Here is a 19,854-nt window from a genome sequence, read left to right on the forward strand (position 1 = left end):
GAAAGATATTTTTTTGAATTCAAAACATAAGAATATATGATGGTCCCACTGAAACTTCCTCACACAGCTGACTTCTCTAACTGTTAACTATAAATACAAATATAGCATAAATTATTCGAATATTTTATCAGTTATATTATGGGAAAATGAAGTAAAGGAATATCAGTGGTTAGCAATTTTATATTTTCTTCTAATAGTGAAGGGAAAAGAGGAAAGATTAAAAAATTATCCCTCAACTGTCGGGGTTAACATTCAAAATAGATTACAGCTGAACTTTCAATGAATTTGGAACGTTCATTTGCATGTCGAGTTTTCACAGCATGAGGTAACTTACTTTTTAACAAAAGATAAGCTCTACTTCAACCTCTATTACTATTATCAATGTGTCCTATCACAGTGCCAATGCTTTCCTTTCAAGGCAAAATGCCACTGTGCTCCTTTCCCTTTAGAGATTATTTCTGGACCAGTCAGCTCTGCACACAGTATAAATTCCTACTATGTGAAACAAGCTCTGATAGGCATTTATCCAGCAAAGGAGAGTATAGACAGTATCTATTAGTACTCTGATGGGTGTTAGAAAGACTCTGTTGGGAATGCAGACATAGTTCCTGCCTCATGGCACTAAAGTGTATGTTGGTAGACAGACATTTTTCAAATAACTCCTAGTGAATTAAGGGCTGTGAGACTTAAAAGGTGACCTGAATCAGTCAAGAATGCCAAGGAGGAATTGAGGAATATGAAAGTAAGGCAAATCTCTGACCTCAACAACAACATCCATTGTTGGAAATACTTCTAAAATAAGAGTTGTTTATATAAATATTGGTGGCATTTAGAGAGATGGAAAACATAAGAAAGGAAATTGGGGGGGGGGCTATTGTATGGAAAATTACCTCAGTATCCTCCCAAGTATACTATTAAGCAAGGTATTCTAGAGATCATGGAACAAAAATGTTCACAGACTAGATTAAGATACTAACATTATGCTTTGTTTAATTCATTTCTAACGCACAAAGCAAAGCCAGGAGAAAGAGATGGGTGAGTTAACAACCTTACAATAGTGTGCAAGAGGATGGAAAGATCATGCTACCTGAATCCTGTGTTATGCAATATTCACAGGTCCTGTCTCTCTCAGATGCACCAGTTTCCTCGTCTGATGGCGTGATTATAAGGAGCAGAATTGAGGTTAATGAAGAGGTGTTACCAGTCACATTGCACCTGGAGCCAACTCATGCTGTATTAGCCAAGTATGTTAACCACAGTTATCACTCTCCAAGACCCTGATATAGAGCTCTAAGTGTTATCTGAGCTTCTTGGCAGTGCATGGGGCCAAATAAGACCTTAATGGGTGTTACCAAATGATGGCTGATTTGGGGAGGACGTAGCTGTTTCTCTGGAAGTAGCATGATCCAGAATTTATAATTTGGTCTTTCCATCCTCTCTAAGTAACACTTTTTTTTTTATTATTATATATTCCATTTATCCTGTATATCTTTAACATATCTTACAGATAACTAACCTAATGTATCTTATAAATTCAGCCTACGTCTTATGAGATGGTTACTTGTTTACTCACCATCTCTCATTAATACCTTACAAGTTTACTTACATCTCAAAGACTGCTCATTTACTTATTCTCTAAGTTAGCCCTTCTGATGAGTTTTACCTATCCTATTTGTTTTTCTTTTTGAATTTTCTGAAGTAATAGAACAAAAATGCTTTATAGTGAGTAAAGAATATTAGGTTGACTATTTGTGATGTACTGATTTTTGAGGCATCTGTGTGACAATCTGAGAGTAGGAAGGTGGATATACGAGTAACTTAAGATGGAGCTATGAATATAGAGCTTATATTTAGGGGTGTGGAAATTGGAATAATAAGGGCTAATATGAAGTCTCAGAAAGAAAATGTAGAGAGAGATAAAACAGCCTATGACAAATTCCTGATAAATGCCAAGTTTTATTGTTAAATGAAAAAGAGAAATAATGGCTACAGATTCAGAAGGAAAATAAGGAAATCAATTCTATAAATACTAACAGAAGTAATGGAGAAGGTGGTCAACTTCGACACAAAGAAAGTGGGCACTTTTGGCCAAAGAGTAAAAAACATGATGATGAGGCTTGAACAGTGTGCATTGATCTCACTGTCATGATGTTTATGTTAATCCTTCATTAGAGCCGCTTTAGCAGCATGACAAGGGAGAGGAGGCGTAATTAATATAACTGATAAATAAATGGATGGGGACAAAGTGGAGACAGCAACTACTATAGACAATTCTTGAAAAAAGTTGAAAATAGGAGAAGTACCTAGAGAAGTGTGAATTGAAGTATTCATGGAGATTTGTTTTTAACATGAGACGAGAGATGGGCAGCTTTTTTTTTTTTATAATTTTATTTATTTATTTATTCCCCCAAAGCCCCAGTAGATAGTTGTGTGTCATAGCTGCACCTCCTTCTAGTTGCTGCATGTGGGACGCGGCCTCAGCATGGCCGGAGAAGCGGTGCGTTGGTGCGCGCCCGGGATCCGAACCCGGCCCGCCAGTAGCGGAGCTCGTGAACTTAACCGCTAAGCCACGGGGCCGGCCCGAGATGGGCAGCTTTAAACAGTGTGAAGGCAGGATACGGGAAACAGTTTCCTGGGAAGTCAGGATACGGAAAACCAGCACAGAGAGGGTGAAGTTGGCTTTTTGTAGTAGATGGACAGAATCTTATTCCATTGTCATATGGAGTGAGGAAGAAATGATGCGGGCTGATGTATTTCGGGTTTGTTGTATTTGGTGATGGAAAGTTGAGGAAGTTGCGTTCTGGTGATTTATATTTTCCTTGAAGTAGAATGCCAAAGGTTTTGTTTACTTGCCTGTCAGTGTGTTTATTGGTGGTGAGGGTCCTGCTCAGGATAGTGGTTATGAATTGAAGTATTACCACTCATTCTGTGATTGTGTGATTTTTTTCCTTATTGTACAAAACTGATTATGTGCAAGCATCGACTAGATTACTAGCATTTCTAGAATGTGAATATAACCAGAAAACACAAATGAAGACAGATGAATCGAATTTAGATTATCCTCAACACAGTAATTGTAATGACAGCTTTGGAATCTACGTTAGAGAGAGATTGAAAAAAGAATAAAGTTGATAGATTTGGAAAAATTGAATTTATTAATTGGCTGGTGGTCTTAAAATTTTCAAATCCAAAATAGTTTCAGATGATGACAAATTCCAGAAAGTAACTATAAAATAGGCACTGAATTGAGTCAATTAGAAAGTTGCTGGAGATTAGGATGTTATAAAATTGAGAAGTCAGAGTGCTGGTGGGTCGTCCAGGTGGATGTAGAATTCACGCAGGATATGGCACACTTTGTGGTGGAGATTGATTTTTGAAAGTGGAAACAACCTTGAAATCTCTGGAATAACTTATTAGGTCATGACGTGCGATACTTTCTAAATGTCACTCCTTTTGATATGCTAGTATTGTACTGTGTTTTTTCACTTATTTCATAAAGGATACTGGTCTTTAATTGGTCTATAATTGTTTTTTTTTTTACTTTTTGGAATATCTAGTGTTATATTTATATCGGCTTCATAAAATGAATTGGGAAGTTTCCCTCCTGTTTCTAATAAGTTGTGTAAATTGGTTTTATTTCTTCCTTAAACGGTTGACAGAACTCACGATTGAAATTATATGGGCCTGGGGTTTCATTCGTAGGAAGATTTTTTAAAAAGCAAATTCAATTAAAAAAAAAAATGTAAGGGGCCAGCCCAGTGGCCTGGTGGTTAAGTTCTGCGTACTCTGCTTCAGCTGCCCTGGTTCAGTTCCCACAAGTAGACCTACACCACCTGTCGGTGGCCATGCTGTGGCAGTGACTCACATGCAAAATAGAGGAAGCTGGGCGCAGATGTTAGCTCAGGGTGAATCTTCCTCAGCAAAAAAAAAAAACAGTAAGGCTATTCTGATTTTCTGTTCCATCTTCTGTCTGCTTTGGTAACTGTGTTTTTAAACATTTGTCCATTTCATCCAGGTTGTTTGTCAACTTGTTACCATAAAGTTGTTAGATATTATCCTTTTCATGCAACTAGAACCCGGAGTAATAACATATCCTTTCATTTCTAATGTTTACAATTTATTCTCTCTCTCTTTCTCTCTTGATTAGCTAGGATCTTTACAGATTCTGTTGGGCTTTTCAAAGATTCTGTTTTGTCTTTTTAATTTTCTCTACTTTTTGTTTTCTATATTATTGATCCCTGATCTTATCATTATTATTTCCTTTCTTCTACTTAATTTGGGTTTAAGCTCTTTTAAGCTCTCCTTTTCTAGCTTCTTAAGGTTGAAACTTAGGTCACTTATTTTAGACCTTCAATTGCAATATAAGTATTTAGAGTGACCAGTTTCCTAATACTCATGATTTTAGCTGAATTCAATAACTTTCTATACACTGTATTTGAATTTTTCATTCTGTTTGTAGCATCTTCTAACCTTGTTATATGTCCTCAGAACAATGCATTATTTGTAAGTGTTTTTAAATTTCCAAATATTTGAAGTTTTCCTAAATATCGTCACTGTTTTTGTATAGGGAGCATACTATTTCATTCCTGTTATTTTTTTTAATTCTTATTTTATGGCACATAGCGTGGTCTGTCTTTATGAACAAATCATGTAAACATGAAAAGAAAATGTATTCTACTTTTGGGAGGTAGAATATTCCATATATATTTCTCCCACATTCTTTTTTTCAACATTCAGTAACAATACCATATTAACAGTACTAACTTTAGATAATAGTTTCTCTTTGTTAAAGTCATTACAAGATTTTGTTTGGAAGGTGTGGAAGAAGTATTGGAGAACATTTTTGCTTGGCACATGTCTATTTAAATTTTACCACTGAAACTAGACAATTATTTACCTTAAAACTCTCTTTTAATAGGTGTCATTTATTCTTTTCTATTAGAAAAATAGTATGATTCAGACTGTTATTGAAGTCCTGAACACATCAACCAAACCTGTGAGGGTCAAATGAAAAATGTCCAGGGCAGGTTAATCCCCTTGGCTGCTCTTGACCTGCATTTGTCTTTCTGTAACCATAACACGTTCACCAGGGAGACACACTGAAAATGCAAAAGCAGCAGATAGTGAACGGAGTTGCTTTCCTCCATGAGGTTAAGATATTCATGACATGTTTAAACAGCTATCTTCTTTATTTTACTGTCAATTTTCAATTTTACAAGGTATATTTTTATTTCCCATCATCATGAAGTTGTGTGTATAATGAAGCTTTTTGGAAAATTTTTTTCCTATTATAAAATGGTAAAAACAATCTGCCTATTTTATATTTACATTGTACCAAATAATATAATTCAGAGCATATACTGAGTTTAGATGATGAAAATAGTTTAGTCATTCTAATCTCTATAAAATAGAAGTTTTCACTCTGAGTAGGGCTCTGTATGTATCAGAGAGGAAAAAGATTATCAGGTACTACAAATTAAAATCACATTCCAACAGAACATTCTATTCTTTGGATCACATCACATTTCTTTCTGAAATGGCTTTTAGTGTTGTCGTTGAATTTGCATGTCTATACTACTGAAATAGCCTTCTTATGATTTAGAGGAACAAAGGCTTGCTATGGATAAATTTCTTGTTTATTTAATGATTCATTTCAATCTTAGCTTATCATAACACTCTATGAAATGTATTTTCCTCAACTGTTGTAAATGATAAAAAAAAGTACAAGTATCTGTATCTCACATACAGATAAGGTACAATTCAAGTCTCACTAAGAAACATTCTGTGCATAGTAATAAATAGAAAATTATTAAAACTCTTTGGAAATTTCAGCTTTAGCTGTCAATATAGTCAGAAAATTCTGTATAAGAATCCCCTGTGTGCAAATTATTTATATTTATGTTAGGGCATAGCCAGTAAAAAAGGATAGTAACTATTTTAGCAGGATTTTTAAATCTTAAAAAAGAGATACATTCAAGCTCACCAATAAATAGAGTTAAAATCTGAATAATAAAACATTGTATTCAGATGGAAAATTAGAGTGTAAGGTTGTATATATTTGTATGTAAATGAACGGGTTAAATAAGAATCAAATAAGTAGAACACAAACCAGAGCATGTCCCACCTGTTATTTCCTAGAATTTTGTTTCACCGTTCATGCACCCGCTGTCTTGGTTACCACTGTCCATGCAAGAAATGGTTACCCTCATATCCTCAAGTGCATGAGTCATTAGTAGAATTCCTTGGGTCCAGCCTTTCCTTAGAAGTTAACTCATTTCATTCGAGTGTCTGCTTAAATTCACTTGAACAGAATGAGCCCCCTGACAATTCACTCCAAAATATCAACCCATCACTTACTCTGCTTTATTTTTCACACTAGCACATGTAACCACCTTGCAGGTTATGTATGAATTTGCATATTTAGCCATCATTGTCTCCCCACACTGGAATATAAGCACTAGGAGAGTCAGGTTTTTGTTTGGTTCTATTCTAGCACCCTCGGGACCTGGTTAGGTGCTCAATAAATATTGGTTGAATGAATGCATGCATCTATGGTTGAGTGAAGGATACAATTCTTTTCTCATCCAGCTAGTAAGCTTCATTCTTATGAGGATCTTAAGAGGATCACATATAATTCAACTTTTCCAAATTAGCAACACATTCTCTACTTCCTCCTATTTTTCCCAGCAGGATTCACACTTGCAGCTCTATCTCCGAGCTGCCCCAGGCTCTTACTTCCTGTGGCCCCACAGTGACCGGAGTCGTCGTCTTCTTGTTAAGGTTCTCCTGTTTCGAAGCCACCTCTACTGCATGTCCATTGAAGTTTCACTGTTCATTCCATGAAATCTCGTCAGCCAGCTTGGGCTCCCCCTCTCTCTGCCTGATGCTTCTGCAAGTTGTTAAAAGGGCTTCATGGCCTCACCATATGAGGTCTTCTAATTCCCTGCAGTGTCTTCTCTGTGTTTACAGCTTATTCTGCTCCTGTGTCAGATTTTTAGGGTGCTTTGAGCTTTTGTGTTTGTGCCTTCTCCACTGAAGTAAATACAGACAATTTGTGCCTTACTTTTGAAGTACTTGTATATATATTTTTCTATTTAGTTAAAAAGAGTACATTTTATTAACTGGGAAATGACTCGTTATTCTTAATAGCAATTCCCCTTGCAGTGATATTTTGGGAAAAGACACCTATTCTCTGTCCCTAAGAGAGAACAGTCTTCCTCCTTCCTGTGGTCCTCGGGGAAAACCCTCTTCTCAAAGGTGATAGGTCCATCTTAAATTCCCTAACACATCCCAAGGATTATCTTCCCAAAGATCACATGCAAGTATCCCCAGTTATGGTTCCTATATCTCCTGAGATAGTCAATCATACTCTATCCATAGTTTCATTAAACCTACATTGCTTCTGCTCTGTCATGAATGGGCAACATCTTTAATAGAGACAATAATTCAATAACAGTAACTAAACATATACTGGATACTCAATATCAATATTATATATTCAGCACTTCATAAATGCTCTTTTACTCTCACTAAAATGTGTGGGCAATAATAACTTTACTGAGGAGATAACTAGAGATAAAGGAATTAAGTAATTTCAAAGGGCAAGCAGTACTTAAGTGGTTAATTGAATCTAATTGCTCTTCTTTACTATGCTAATGAAACCTTCACTGCTCTGCTCCTGAAGTTCATTCAATCAAGGAAAAATTTCAATGCCTCACCCTTGCTGAGCTCACATTCTAATGAGTTCCCTCAAGAATCAGAGGAGGTAGTGTATGTAAACTGGCAACCCATGTACAGATGAGAAGTAGCACTGGCCTTGGCGTTCTCTCCGCTTCTCCACTGGAAAAAGAAAAGGTATTAGAACACTTGCCCAAGTTTACTTTGCTCCTTTTGAGGAGAGAGCAAAGCAAGTCCAATAGCCTTTCTCGTAAGTGTTGGTTCCACTCATCTACACTGGTTCCAAATGGATGCATTCTGTCATTCAGATTCAATTGGAAAATTGTGAAAAGCTCTGGGCAAATCTAAAGAACAGGAAAACTTCAAATTGAGCTAGTGAGAAAAGGGAAAGCATTCATTCTGAATATTTGCCACCTGGGAGCAGATTTTCAGCAAAATTTTGCTTTTCTTTTTGGTCTTGGCAAAACACCAGTTGCATCACAGCAAGAAAGTTTAGTGAAACCAGCACTTTAAACGATATTACTGGAGAAATTATAAATAAATATATTCACCAGTTATCTTCTTCAGCTACCATAAATTTGGGCAGTAGGCACTAAAATTGTATCATTCACAAACAGAATCATCAATGGGGCATTCATAACAGCAAAAAATATTTTAAATACTCTAAGGTCCAAAAATAAGGGGTTACTACCTTATGAATATATTAGACTAGCAGTTTGATTAAAATGAAAGAAATAAATCTATATTCAAGATCCTTTATCTAGCCTACAGGTTGTGAATTACTCTCCAATAACTCCAACAATCATTTTCCAAGAGTTTGAATAATTTACTTGATATTAATATATATATATCTGATTAGTGAAACTGACCTATTAAATTAACCCTTTTATTATTTATTCTGTCTTTAGAATATTTTACATAAATAAGTTAAAATATAAGAATCATTTTGCTTCATTTGACTCATAATTTGAGTTTTCTCATAAATTCAACGAACACTTTTTACTTATTGCTGTGTGTTTGGTTTTATGTTAGACCTGAGAATACAAAGAATAGCAAGAATAGATACCTAAACTCAAAATGCCTGAATTGTAGTGGGGAAGAGAGATGAAAGTCAACAAGCAAAATAAGCCATCATGGGTGTTTATCAGATAGGTCATGATAATCTCTCTTTTAAGTTGAGTGTATGTCAGCTTAAAATATATGGGACCTCATAAAAACAATCCATTAGAAAAGGAATACTCTTGAATCTTGCATAATTGTGACTAGAGGAACTGAGTAGGTTTTAGGGGCAGGTCTTGATATAGGGGCAATTCTCCAATATCTAACTGTAGCAAGCACAGGCTCTTTTAGCTTGTGTTAATATCCAGAGGTTTAATCTTGAAAAGAGCATGGTTGTGAAGAATACAGAGCATGAGTATTATTTAACCAATATACTAAGAACATGACTCTGACAGCCACTCACTGTTAGTATATAAAGAGGATTTATTTGTTTATTTATTTATTTATTTATTTATTGGTGAGGAAGATCGGCCCTGAGCTAACATCTGTCCATCCTCCTCTTTTTGCTGAAGAAGACTGGACCTGGGCTAACATCCATGCCCATCTTCCTGCACTTTATACGGGACGCCGCCACAGCATGGCTTGACAAGCGGTGCCACCGTCGGGTCGTGCCTGGCATCCAAACTGGCGAACTCCGCAGCGCAGTGCGTGAACCCAACTGCTTGCGCCACCAGGCTGGCACGAGAAAGAGGATTTAGAACCCCATTTCAGTCAAATTTGACCCATAGAGAGTCCATCACATCACTGAATCTGTCCTATTTGTTGTGTGTTGTGTCGAAAAGCTCATGGTAACCAAGTCTTTGCAGAGAGTCATCAAAAGCACCTCCTCATCACAGTGAAATAATGAGATGAAAGTGAAGACAGATGCTATATAATGGAGAAAAACAAACAAACGTAGTTACTGAAAGCAATGTGAGAAATGAGAGAAGGTCAATTCTAGGGAGAAAGGAAGAGGTTAAGAGTCTGTAGGTATCATTCAGGCAGGAGTAAAATTGTATACAACTTTAGTTGGGTGGATCGTGAATATGAGAAATGTTATGTAGCTTCTGTGGCATTTGCACAACCACTGGACGTGACCTCAGATGATACACTGAGCTCTAAGTTGATTGGACTCTTGACCCATGCATTCGGAGCATAGGACTTGAAATTCTTTTAAGCATCTCTGCAGAGCCTTAAATCAGCTTCAGTACTACCAGGGCACAATGAAAATATTGGAGGACAGATATCATTAAAAAAATAAATTGTGGTACTTTCATTCAAAGAAATACTATGCAATGACTGATAATGATGTGGTAGAACATGAAGCATTTGCTTAATGATGGTACGTGGAAGATAAGCATAAATTATTATGATATTAAAAAAATTGGAGACCAGAGAGAATGTGAAGTGTGCTTAGTTTTGTTTCATTTGCGTACCGTGTGTTCACATATAACATGAAAAGAAACTTGCCCCCAAAGGATAGCAGTACTGTGTCTCTGTATGTGAGGATCCCACGTTCTTTTTACTTTTTTATTTTTGTTCTTATGCATTTTCTAATGTTTTTACAATAAGCATTTATTAGATAGATCAGAAGAAAGACAGTACTTGGGCCGGCCCCGTGGCTTAACGGTTAAGTGCAGCACACTCCGCTACCGGCGGCGCGGGTTCGGATCCGGACACGCAGGGAGGCACAGCTTCTCTGGCCATGCTGAGGCCGCGTTCCACATACAGCAACTAGAAGAATGTGCAACTATGACATACAACTATCTACTGGGGCTTTGGGGAAAAATAAAAGGAGGAGGATTGGCAATAGATGTTAGCTCAGGGCTGATCTTCCTCACAAAAAAAAAAAAAAAAGGAAGAAAGATAGTACCATAAACAACAACAACAATGAAGAGAATCAGTTCTCCTATGTCTGTTTTTTATTTCTGATCTAGTATCTTCCAAGAGGGAAGCTACGGTCACTCTCTCTTTAACAGTAAAGTAGCATTAGTGTCAGCAGCCAAGCTAATGCATAGAAATAGTAGCCTTTCCTTCTGCCTCTTTCTTCTTTACTTATCCTCCTCAAGCCTGGTGCTGCTCACATCCCCCTATACTCTTCCCACCCTCACATGCAATCAATCACATAAACCAATCCATGATGCTGAGTAACATCAGTAGCCACCAAACAAGAGACACTCAGAGAAAGCAATAATTAGCAAACACTTTCCTATCTTTGCCTGGGGAGTGCCGCCATCCTGGAAGAATGATCACACAGGGTAATGACCTATATATGGCTCCGGGTGTGCTATACAGGCCCTGACGTATTAAGGAGGAATCAAGCATTTTAAATGATAATATAGATCATGGAATATTTTAAGAGCTTACTTGTTTATAGAAATATTTCATTTTTCTTATGAGAAGGCAAATGAAATCAAGAAACCAAGCTAGAGTGGAATAAAAGTGAGATTTCCCAGGGGGTAAAAACTAATGTAGATAGGGGGATAATGTGTTTGGTTTTCTTCTTTGTTTTAATTAAGTTTATCTAGTCTTTATCCTCTATCCTAACATTTTTTAAAAGTGAGGATAAATTCCCAAGTTTAGAGGAAATACTGTTTTATTAGACATTAAATTATTTTGCATTTTCTTCATGACACTGATATTTTCTTCTGAAAAATAGTAAGTAATTTTTTTTAAGACACATGAATGCTTTTTAACTGATAGATGAGGAATCTGTTTCTGAGAAGACAAATGTTGTCTTTTTTTTTCTACGTCTATGCTTATATAAATCTTTACTTTCATTGATTTATTTTCATGGAGGAGTTTCTGGGAATAAAATTTCCTCAGCTAAGTACTGGCGGCATTAAAGTATCTTGAGGTTACTTCCTGAGATTTTAGTGAGGGCTGTGGAGGAAGTTCTCATATTGGGGAGGAAATGGAGAGACCATAGCTTATAGCAGTTGTGTGGTCTTCTGGCTCTTCCCATCTATCCCAGTATTAAGTTAAACGTTGATTTATGGATAACACTGCTTTACATTAAAGTGTTACATGCTTCCTCCTCCTTCACTCATATGAGATTCATGTATTCTTAATTCAGTTTTTATTTTCAAAATTATTTCCATTAATATATTAGGTAATTAAAGCATGCAGATAATATAGAATAATGGATAATCTCCCCAACATAATTGTGACTACCATTTAATAAGTTTGATTTAAATCTTTGGCGTATTATTGCGTTTAATTTTTATGCCCGTTTACAGATGAATGAAATGAGATTTGGGGAAATTAATTAATTTGCAATTTTGCATAGCTAGTTTATGGAAGAACTAAAACTATGGTTCAAATCGGTCTGATTTTGAGCCTATTTATTTCACGCCTGCTCTATATGAGCTGTTTAAATTTTATGCCAGATTTAAATTTTTGATCTGCATAATACTCTTGGAATATAAAACATTTCAAAGACTGCAATGAACTCTGAGTTAAAAGTGGAAAGAAAGATTTGGGGATTTGAAATCAATAATGGAAATTCAGAAAAGCTTTTGCACATTCTAATTACTTATCTATCTCCCCTTTTGTATGCTCCGTGTGGACTATTCTTTGTTCTCCACATGAGGATGAACAGCAACGCCCATAACCTTCTACAAAAGAAAAATTCCATGCATATATGTGTGTGTGTATATGTGCATACACATGCACAAACACACACACAGAGGCGCCCACACATTATCTCTATAAACTTGGTGGCCCAGATACCTGTCGCTGCCTAGCAAACCAGCAATAATAAGGATAGATAGCTGACTATAGTAGCTTTTTCTTAACAATAATTGTTTATTTTGCTAATGAATCTTCAATTTTGCCAGGGCTTAGTAGGGATGGCTTGTCTCTGCTCTGCACGACATTGGCTGAGGTGGCTCTACTAGGGATGGGAGAGCCACTTCCTAGATGGCTGACAATTTGGTGTTGAATTGGGACAACCAGGTCAATGATGGCTGGAGGCTGGCATATGAGCATCTCCATGGGCTGCCTGTGTTTCTTCACAGCCTGGTGACTTGGTTTCAAGTGTGCACATTCCAGGAAACCCAGGAAGAACCCAGGAGGAACCTTTAGATTCATCCTCAGAAGTCCCATATTGTCACTTCTGTTGTAGCTACACTGTAGCTATAAGAGCACCCAGATTCAAGGGGAGGGCATGTAGACCCCACTTCTCAATGGGATGAGCGATGCCACTTGGGTGGTAGGAAGCATGTGCAAGTGATATTAAATAAGAGCTTTTGCCACCCATTCTGATTGAGCCTTAAATAAGGAAATAAAAGCAGCAGTTTCTGAGATTGACTTTATGTTCAACTTGAGCACTCTGTTACAAAATTAAGTTCTCCCTGGGTACACATCTAGAAGTGGATATATTTTAAAAGCATCTAGTTGGAAGTTGCAAGTCTTTATATTCCTGACAGTACACGTGTTACTTCTTTAAGGAATATGCCTGGTGGACTGTAACAATTCTGTTTCTGCAAATGTTACTTAAAATTATAATTTTTCTTTTCAGGACAGCATTGAACTGATTTCATACTGATTTCATTATGCTCTGCTCAGCACCCGATAGACAGCCTTGCACACCTGGGTGCTTAATAATGTGATTCGATGATGAATTCCTATTATAAACTCTTCATGGGATTCAAAAATGTTTTGCTGTAGGATTTGGGTTACAGCATTTGACGAAAGCCTTTTTTTCCTTTAATAAATATTTACTGAGGATTCCCAAGGTCATAGTTTTTAATTACTGGCTTTGGGAGCAGAATAGAGGGAATCTAATAAATATCTGATCATTTCTTTTTTAAATTATATAAGGTCCAGGGTAGATGATGTAATTTAAAGCTGTTTATTCAACTTAAATATATACAAGGCTGTGCATAAAGGCCATACTCTTGTCTTTTGAGAGAAGGGACAGTGTGTTTATGTCACTCCGGAACATAAGACAGTTACACAAATGGTCAGTTCAGCAAACACTGGCACACAAATAGCCAATTGTCTCCTATAAATATCCTCTACCTCCATCTCAGGGGGTCTATCGTGCTTCTCTAGTCATAGTTAGTTTTATGTGAGCATTTTTAAATTCTGAAATACATGTTTAGAATATAAAATTATTGTGATCTCGTACACAACTTTAATTTTTCTTTCATTTCTCTCTTTAAAATGGATTTGGGTAGCAAACTGAAACTAAGATCTTATGAGAGAAGCTTTTGTGTATTTAAGTAACCACTTTCCTCACTGTTTTAAATTTGTATGTTTCCAATATCACATGGAGATTAGTCCTGCTGAGGCCATTGATAGTGATGTGACTGTTATAAATTATTCTCTCTTTAACGGATGGTTTTCTAGACCACACACCTGGTTCTACATAGGGTATGAACCTGAAAGCAGTAAGGTTACATTTCTTTAGCTGTAGATTGAATATTTCCATTTTCACCATCTCGCTCAAACACTCACTCTTTTTCTGCTCCCCAAGTTAGTGTTATATTTTGAATTTCTAATGAAATTAAAGTGTCGACCTCACCCCTTCACTCCAGGGTCACTTTCTTTAATTTTAAAAAGTAGAGGTGTGCGGCGGGTCCACCCTAAATTGTTGGCCTGTCAGTAGCTGGGCACATACACTCTCCTCCCTGTGAACAGTGTCCTGCTACCCTGACCTCAGGGCAGGGACTGTGGGGAAGGCTATTCTGCCTTAGTGGCACTAAGTGGACTGGTCGTTTATTTTACCTCTGCCGATATGCTAAGAAAGATCTTCATTCCTCCTGCAAGCCTATTCTTTTCCTCTCCAACTAAAAAGCATTAATAAATTATATTTTAATGCTTGTTTTCTTTTTAATTTATTGTACTAAAAGAACAATTTTGTGCATATCTGGGAAGTAGAGGTCCTGCTTTGGTGCAGTTCTGTGTCCTCCTTTAAATGTGCATTGCTTCATGATTTCTACATCTTTTAGTGAGAAAACATTTATGCAACTGAGGATTAAGTGAGATTATTAGTATTCCTTTTCCTGGGTTTAAATGATTTCTCCCATTAATTCAAACATACTTTTTATTGCAGCTCACTTGAATTGCTTTTCAGATACAAGTAAAGTTCAAATCTGTTTGACTTTGTAACGATCCACTTCAACCTGAAATGATAGGATTAAAGCCTGGATTTTACAGTTTAATTACTTTGTTCATAAAATGTGTTAGTTGCTGAAAGTCATCTTGTTGTTGCTGTATGTTGAGTTGTCTACTGCTGTAGTAAACAACCTGCATGAACTGACAGGGTGTCCTGCCTTTGAAGGAAACACATGGTCTTCGGAGAAATTAACCAGGTTAAGAGGTTGTTATTAAAGTGATGACTAAATTTGAGGGAAATGGGTGTACTGACATTTAAGACATGAAAAATAGAGGTTCTTGTAATGTTTATCCCTTGTACTAAATAAATTATCAAAATACTAAAAATTGTAGAGCAAGGATTCCTTCATCCCCTTCTTCCTTTTCTCGGTCCACCTGTCCCTATACACCCCCTAATCCTCCCAATGGATGAGCTAATGATCCTTTTGGTTTCAGCCTTTCTTCCTGTCTGGCAGCAATCATACAGTACCAGCATCTACATGGAATTCCTTATACTCATCACAGACTATTTTGAAATAATTGGCAATAAATATACCAGACATCTAAATTACTCCCTGATGGTTTAGAATTGAAAAGGAAACTGTATTGACTCACTGACCTTGTATAACTCCTGGAGATTTTAGAATGAGATATTTGAAAACTATTAATTCACTGTTTCCAGGTAACATAAGACAAAGCAAGTCATCTATCCCCAGAGGAACTGACCTCAAATAAAAAATTATATTTAAAATCCCACTCTTCTCTCCAAAGCATAATTAATGTGCCAGCATGTAAATTGATATTTGTTTTCACATGAGCTGTTTTCCTTAAACTATTTAATGTTTTCTTATAAATAGTCATAACTCTTAGGAAATGTGCTAATCAGTTTCATTGTGGGTAAATTCTGTGTAAACAACTTATTGGATTAATTTTTCAATTTCTAGCTTTTAGACAACAGTTACATTTTTTTTATTGTTCTAAAAGGTATTGAACGATCCAATGATCTGGAAAGTTTCCTGCTGCTTTTATCTTAGCCTTAACTTCCATGTATGAGAAGGTAACTTGTTTGTGCTTAAGGAATATTGGAGAACAACAGTGGTCTCTTTTGTCTCCTAGTCAAATCAATCAGCAACTTCTGTAAAAGGTGCAAGCTAGTGAATTGCATCAATTAAGGTTGTCATGAGGTGTGAAGTTGGAGGAAATGTTCAAATTTGATCTTAAAGAGTGAATAAGCCAAACAATATTTCAGGATGTTATGGTTTCATCATCTATTTCTAACCCAAAATTAGAATAGAAACTACAAAACAAAAGCAGGAAAATTATATTCAGTAGCTCCATTTTTAATATTATAAAATATCTTTTTAACATTGTAAGTTTTCATAAGAAATATTAATTGGGTAAAATAAGGCCACTACATGATGACTGAATGATTTTATTCTTTCTACAATTTTTTGCATTAATATTTTAAATCAGAATATGAAATCAAACAGCAAAACGAGTTTTAGAAAGAAGTCACATCTGTTTTAGAGGGGTTTTGTAACATCTTTGGAGTAATGCCCTTCTTCATCCTGACTTGGGAGTTATCTTTTCGATTGGTGTTGATTTATACCTAAAATAAGAATAAATATTACTGTTATACATAAGATTTGGATTTTAACTAGAGTTAAATTCATTAAGTTTGTTTTATTCAGAGTTGTGAACACTGAATTGGATAATAAAAATATATTTCAACCTGACCTATGGTAGTGTAGTGATTTTCTATTGTTTCCTCTTGGTTACCTTGTGTCAGGTGTGGTTCTGAGCACTTCACATATCGACTCCTTTAATCCCACTTAGCCCTGTGAGAGACAGACTATGGTGATCACCACATTAGAGACCAGGAAACTGAGACAGAGAAGGACATTTACCTGCTTGCCAAAGTCACACAAGTCAGCAGCAAAAATGTGATTTGAACCCAGGTTTACCTCATTCCAGAGTCTCTGCTCTTCCTCTCAGGGCCACCTCTCAGATTGTAGAATAATTACAGCTACGATTTTGTAGTTCTTATTAGATACCAGAAAATGTGATTTCTCTGCAGTATCTCATTTAATCCTCACAGCGAACCTGCAACATAAGAATATTAATTTACTCTCCTTAAAGATGAGAAAGTGTTGGTTCAGAACCCAGAATAACTTTCCCACTGGCCCAAAATTATGTCATCAACTGCCAAACATAGGATATACATTTTTGGGTTAAGTTACTCTTAGGCCTTAGGTATTTCAACCAATGATTCCAAAATTTTAGAATGTTATTATTTTTGCTTTTAAAAAGCTATAGTGCAAGTGATAAAGGTGAGATTGTGGACAGATATCAGGAAGAAGAGGATGAAGGAGAAAAGGAAGTTATTAATGCAAACCACATGCAGGACACAATTTTGAGTAACTGCAGATTGTTGCTGGGACCAACAACACACACAAAAAAAGCAAAGGTAAGGACACTGATCAGTGTTGCCAGGTGGTTTCCTAGGGAACAGACTGTGAGTTGGAGACTAATATGTGCAGAAGGTTTACTAGGAAATTATCTTGGGCAATATCTATGGAAGGGGGCAGGACAGGGCATGGGGAGAATTTGAGCAGTGATATAGTCCCAATGAAGGCCTCGGCTGACTCTACTAGGATCTCTAGCAATGGGTGGCCCTTAAGCATTTTCCTAATCTGGGATAAGGGGCTCAGGCCTTTATAATTCAGCTTTGGAAGTCACGGGCTTCCCTTGGAAATAGACGTGACCTTGAATGAAGCCATTTTCTTTAGGACGGGAATTTCCAAAGAAGAAAAATATGTGGTAGATATTTGTCAGTGGCACCCACAGCAGCAAGGGAGACAGTTCTCCATTTCTGAAGGGGGATGTGATTGGTACATCATTGTGTCCACCAAAGGCCACCTGTTGTACTACCTGGATCTACTTTCTCTACATAGTTCTGGAGAAGCCTTTCCAGGATCCCAGTAGGCTTCTCTTCTTAGGGGATTTATGAAGGTTAGGGGTACAGGGTATAATCCCCACTCCTCGAGTGGGTCTTGGAGGTTTCAACTGCTACTCACAAGACCAATGACATAATTTATAAGTTCAAAATTAAAATGTGGGGCTCTTTGTTAAAAATCTATTTAAAAATTTCAAGGGGGTGGGCCGGCCCCGTGGCTTGGTGGTTAAGTGAGCGCGCTCCACTGCTGGCGACCCGGGTTCGGATCCCGGGCTCGCACCGGCGCGCTGCTTCTCCGGCCATGCTGAGGCCGCGTCCCACATACAGCAACTAGAAGGATGTGCAGCTATGACACACAACTATCTACTGGGGCTTTGGGGGGAAAAATAAATAAATAAAATCTTTAAAAAAAAAAAAAAAAAAAAAAAAAAAATTTCAAGGGGGTGATGGTAAAGCATTAAACCAAGCATGACATTCCTCTAAGTGTGGAGCCTTAAGGACTCTACAGGTTGAATGTCCATGAAGTTAGTAGTGGCTACTCATCGTTTCTCTCTGTTACTATCTATTCTAGACTTCTCTTGCCCTCAGCTAGGACCTCCTATGGTCTTGAAGGATTACCTGGTAATTTGAATAGACTCTCATCTCTGAGGGGGCTGATCCCCTCGTCACCATGCCATGGTTACTGCATTAGCCCATTTATCATCCATATCAGTTAAGAGAATAGTAGGAGAAGCCCAAGTGGATCACTTGTCACTAAGCCTATGCCTCATTGCCCCCAGTGCTTAACAGCAGCGGTATTTCCTCCTGATTATCAGAGTTAACCACTCCTACAAGGATAATGTCTCCTTTTCTTGAATTCTAGTCACAGGACACAAAAAGCCCAAAATCTTGGCAACCTGATAATGCAGTTTTCCTGTGACTTTTGGTTCTGCTTAGGTTCAATCATGGATATAACATTCAGACTTATGAGAGCTTCCTGCAGGGTCCACCCAACCTATTGACTTGGTGAGTCAAACAAAAAACAGTTTATGATGGGCATTTCTGCTGTTTGGTCACTTGGAATCTTGTGGCCAAGTGCTTTACCCTCTATGTAAGGTAAATAGTCAATTTTCTTTTAAAACAATTCTTACAGTGGGAAAAAAATCTTTTATATTTTCCCACATATTTGTTCATTTTGACACTCTTCATTCCTTTATGGAGATTCAACTTTCCATCTGGTGTAATTTTCCTTCTGTCTGAAAAATCTTCTTTTGACATTATTTGTAGAATAAGTCTGCTAGCAATGAATTCTCTGAATTTTTGTATATTTAAAAATCCTTTTAATTTGCCTTAATTATTGAAGAAATTTTCTCTGCATACATAATTCTAAATTGACTTTTCTTTTGTTTTCCTAGCACTTTAAAGATATGGTTTAATTTTCTTTTGGCTTGAGCGTTTTCTGATCAGAGTCTGTATTAACTATTGTCTTTGGTTTGTTATATACGTATCTGTTTTTCTTCTACATGACTTTAAGATTTTCTCTCTGTTCACTTTTTTTAAGGCATTTAATTATGAAGTGCTTCAATGCTGATTTCTTTTTTTAAAAACGTTTGTGAAGGGTTGGTGTGTTTATCTTGCTTTAAGTTCATTGAGTCCTTATATTTGTAGTTTTATAGCTATTATCGAATTTGGAAAATATCAAATAATATTTATTTGAACATTCTCTACGTCACTCATCTCTTACCTCTCTTTCTGGTACTCCAATTACACACATGTTATACCTCTTGATATTATGCCGTATGTCACTGAACTCTCATTTTGATTAATCATTGGATGCAGGTTCCTTTTGAAAGGCTATGTGGCCTTGGTGGGAAGGTCGTTTTCAACTGAGCAATCCAAAAAGAGGACAGGCAGCTGGGGGCTATATTCTGGCAACATTCCCAATAGTTAGCAGATTAAGTCCTTTATTCCTAAAGGGGAATCCAGGCATTGCATCGTAGAGTCTACTACAAACAGTAACCACAGAATTCATCCATCCACCCATTCATTCATTTATGTAATATCTAAAAATTATTTACATAGAAGCTTTAACTGTCGGTATC

Source organism: Ceratotherium simum, chromosome 18 (genome assembly GCF_057802395.1).
Source record: "Ceratotherium simum simum isolate JZ-2026a chromosome 18, ASM5780239v1, whole genome shotgun sequence".
In the NCBI taxonomy this organism is placed as follows: Eukaryota; Metazoa; Chordata; class Mammalia; order Perissodactyla; family Rhinocerotidae; genus Ceratotherium; species Ceratotherium simum.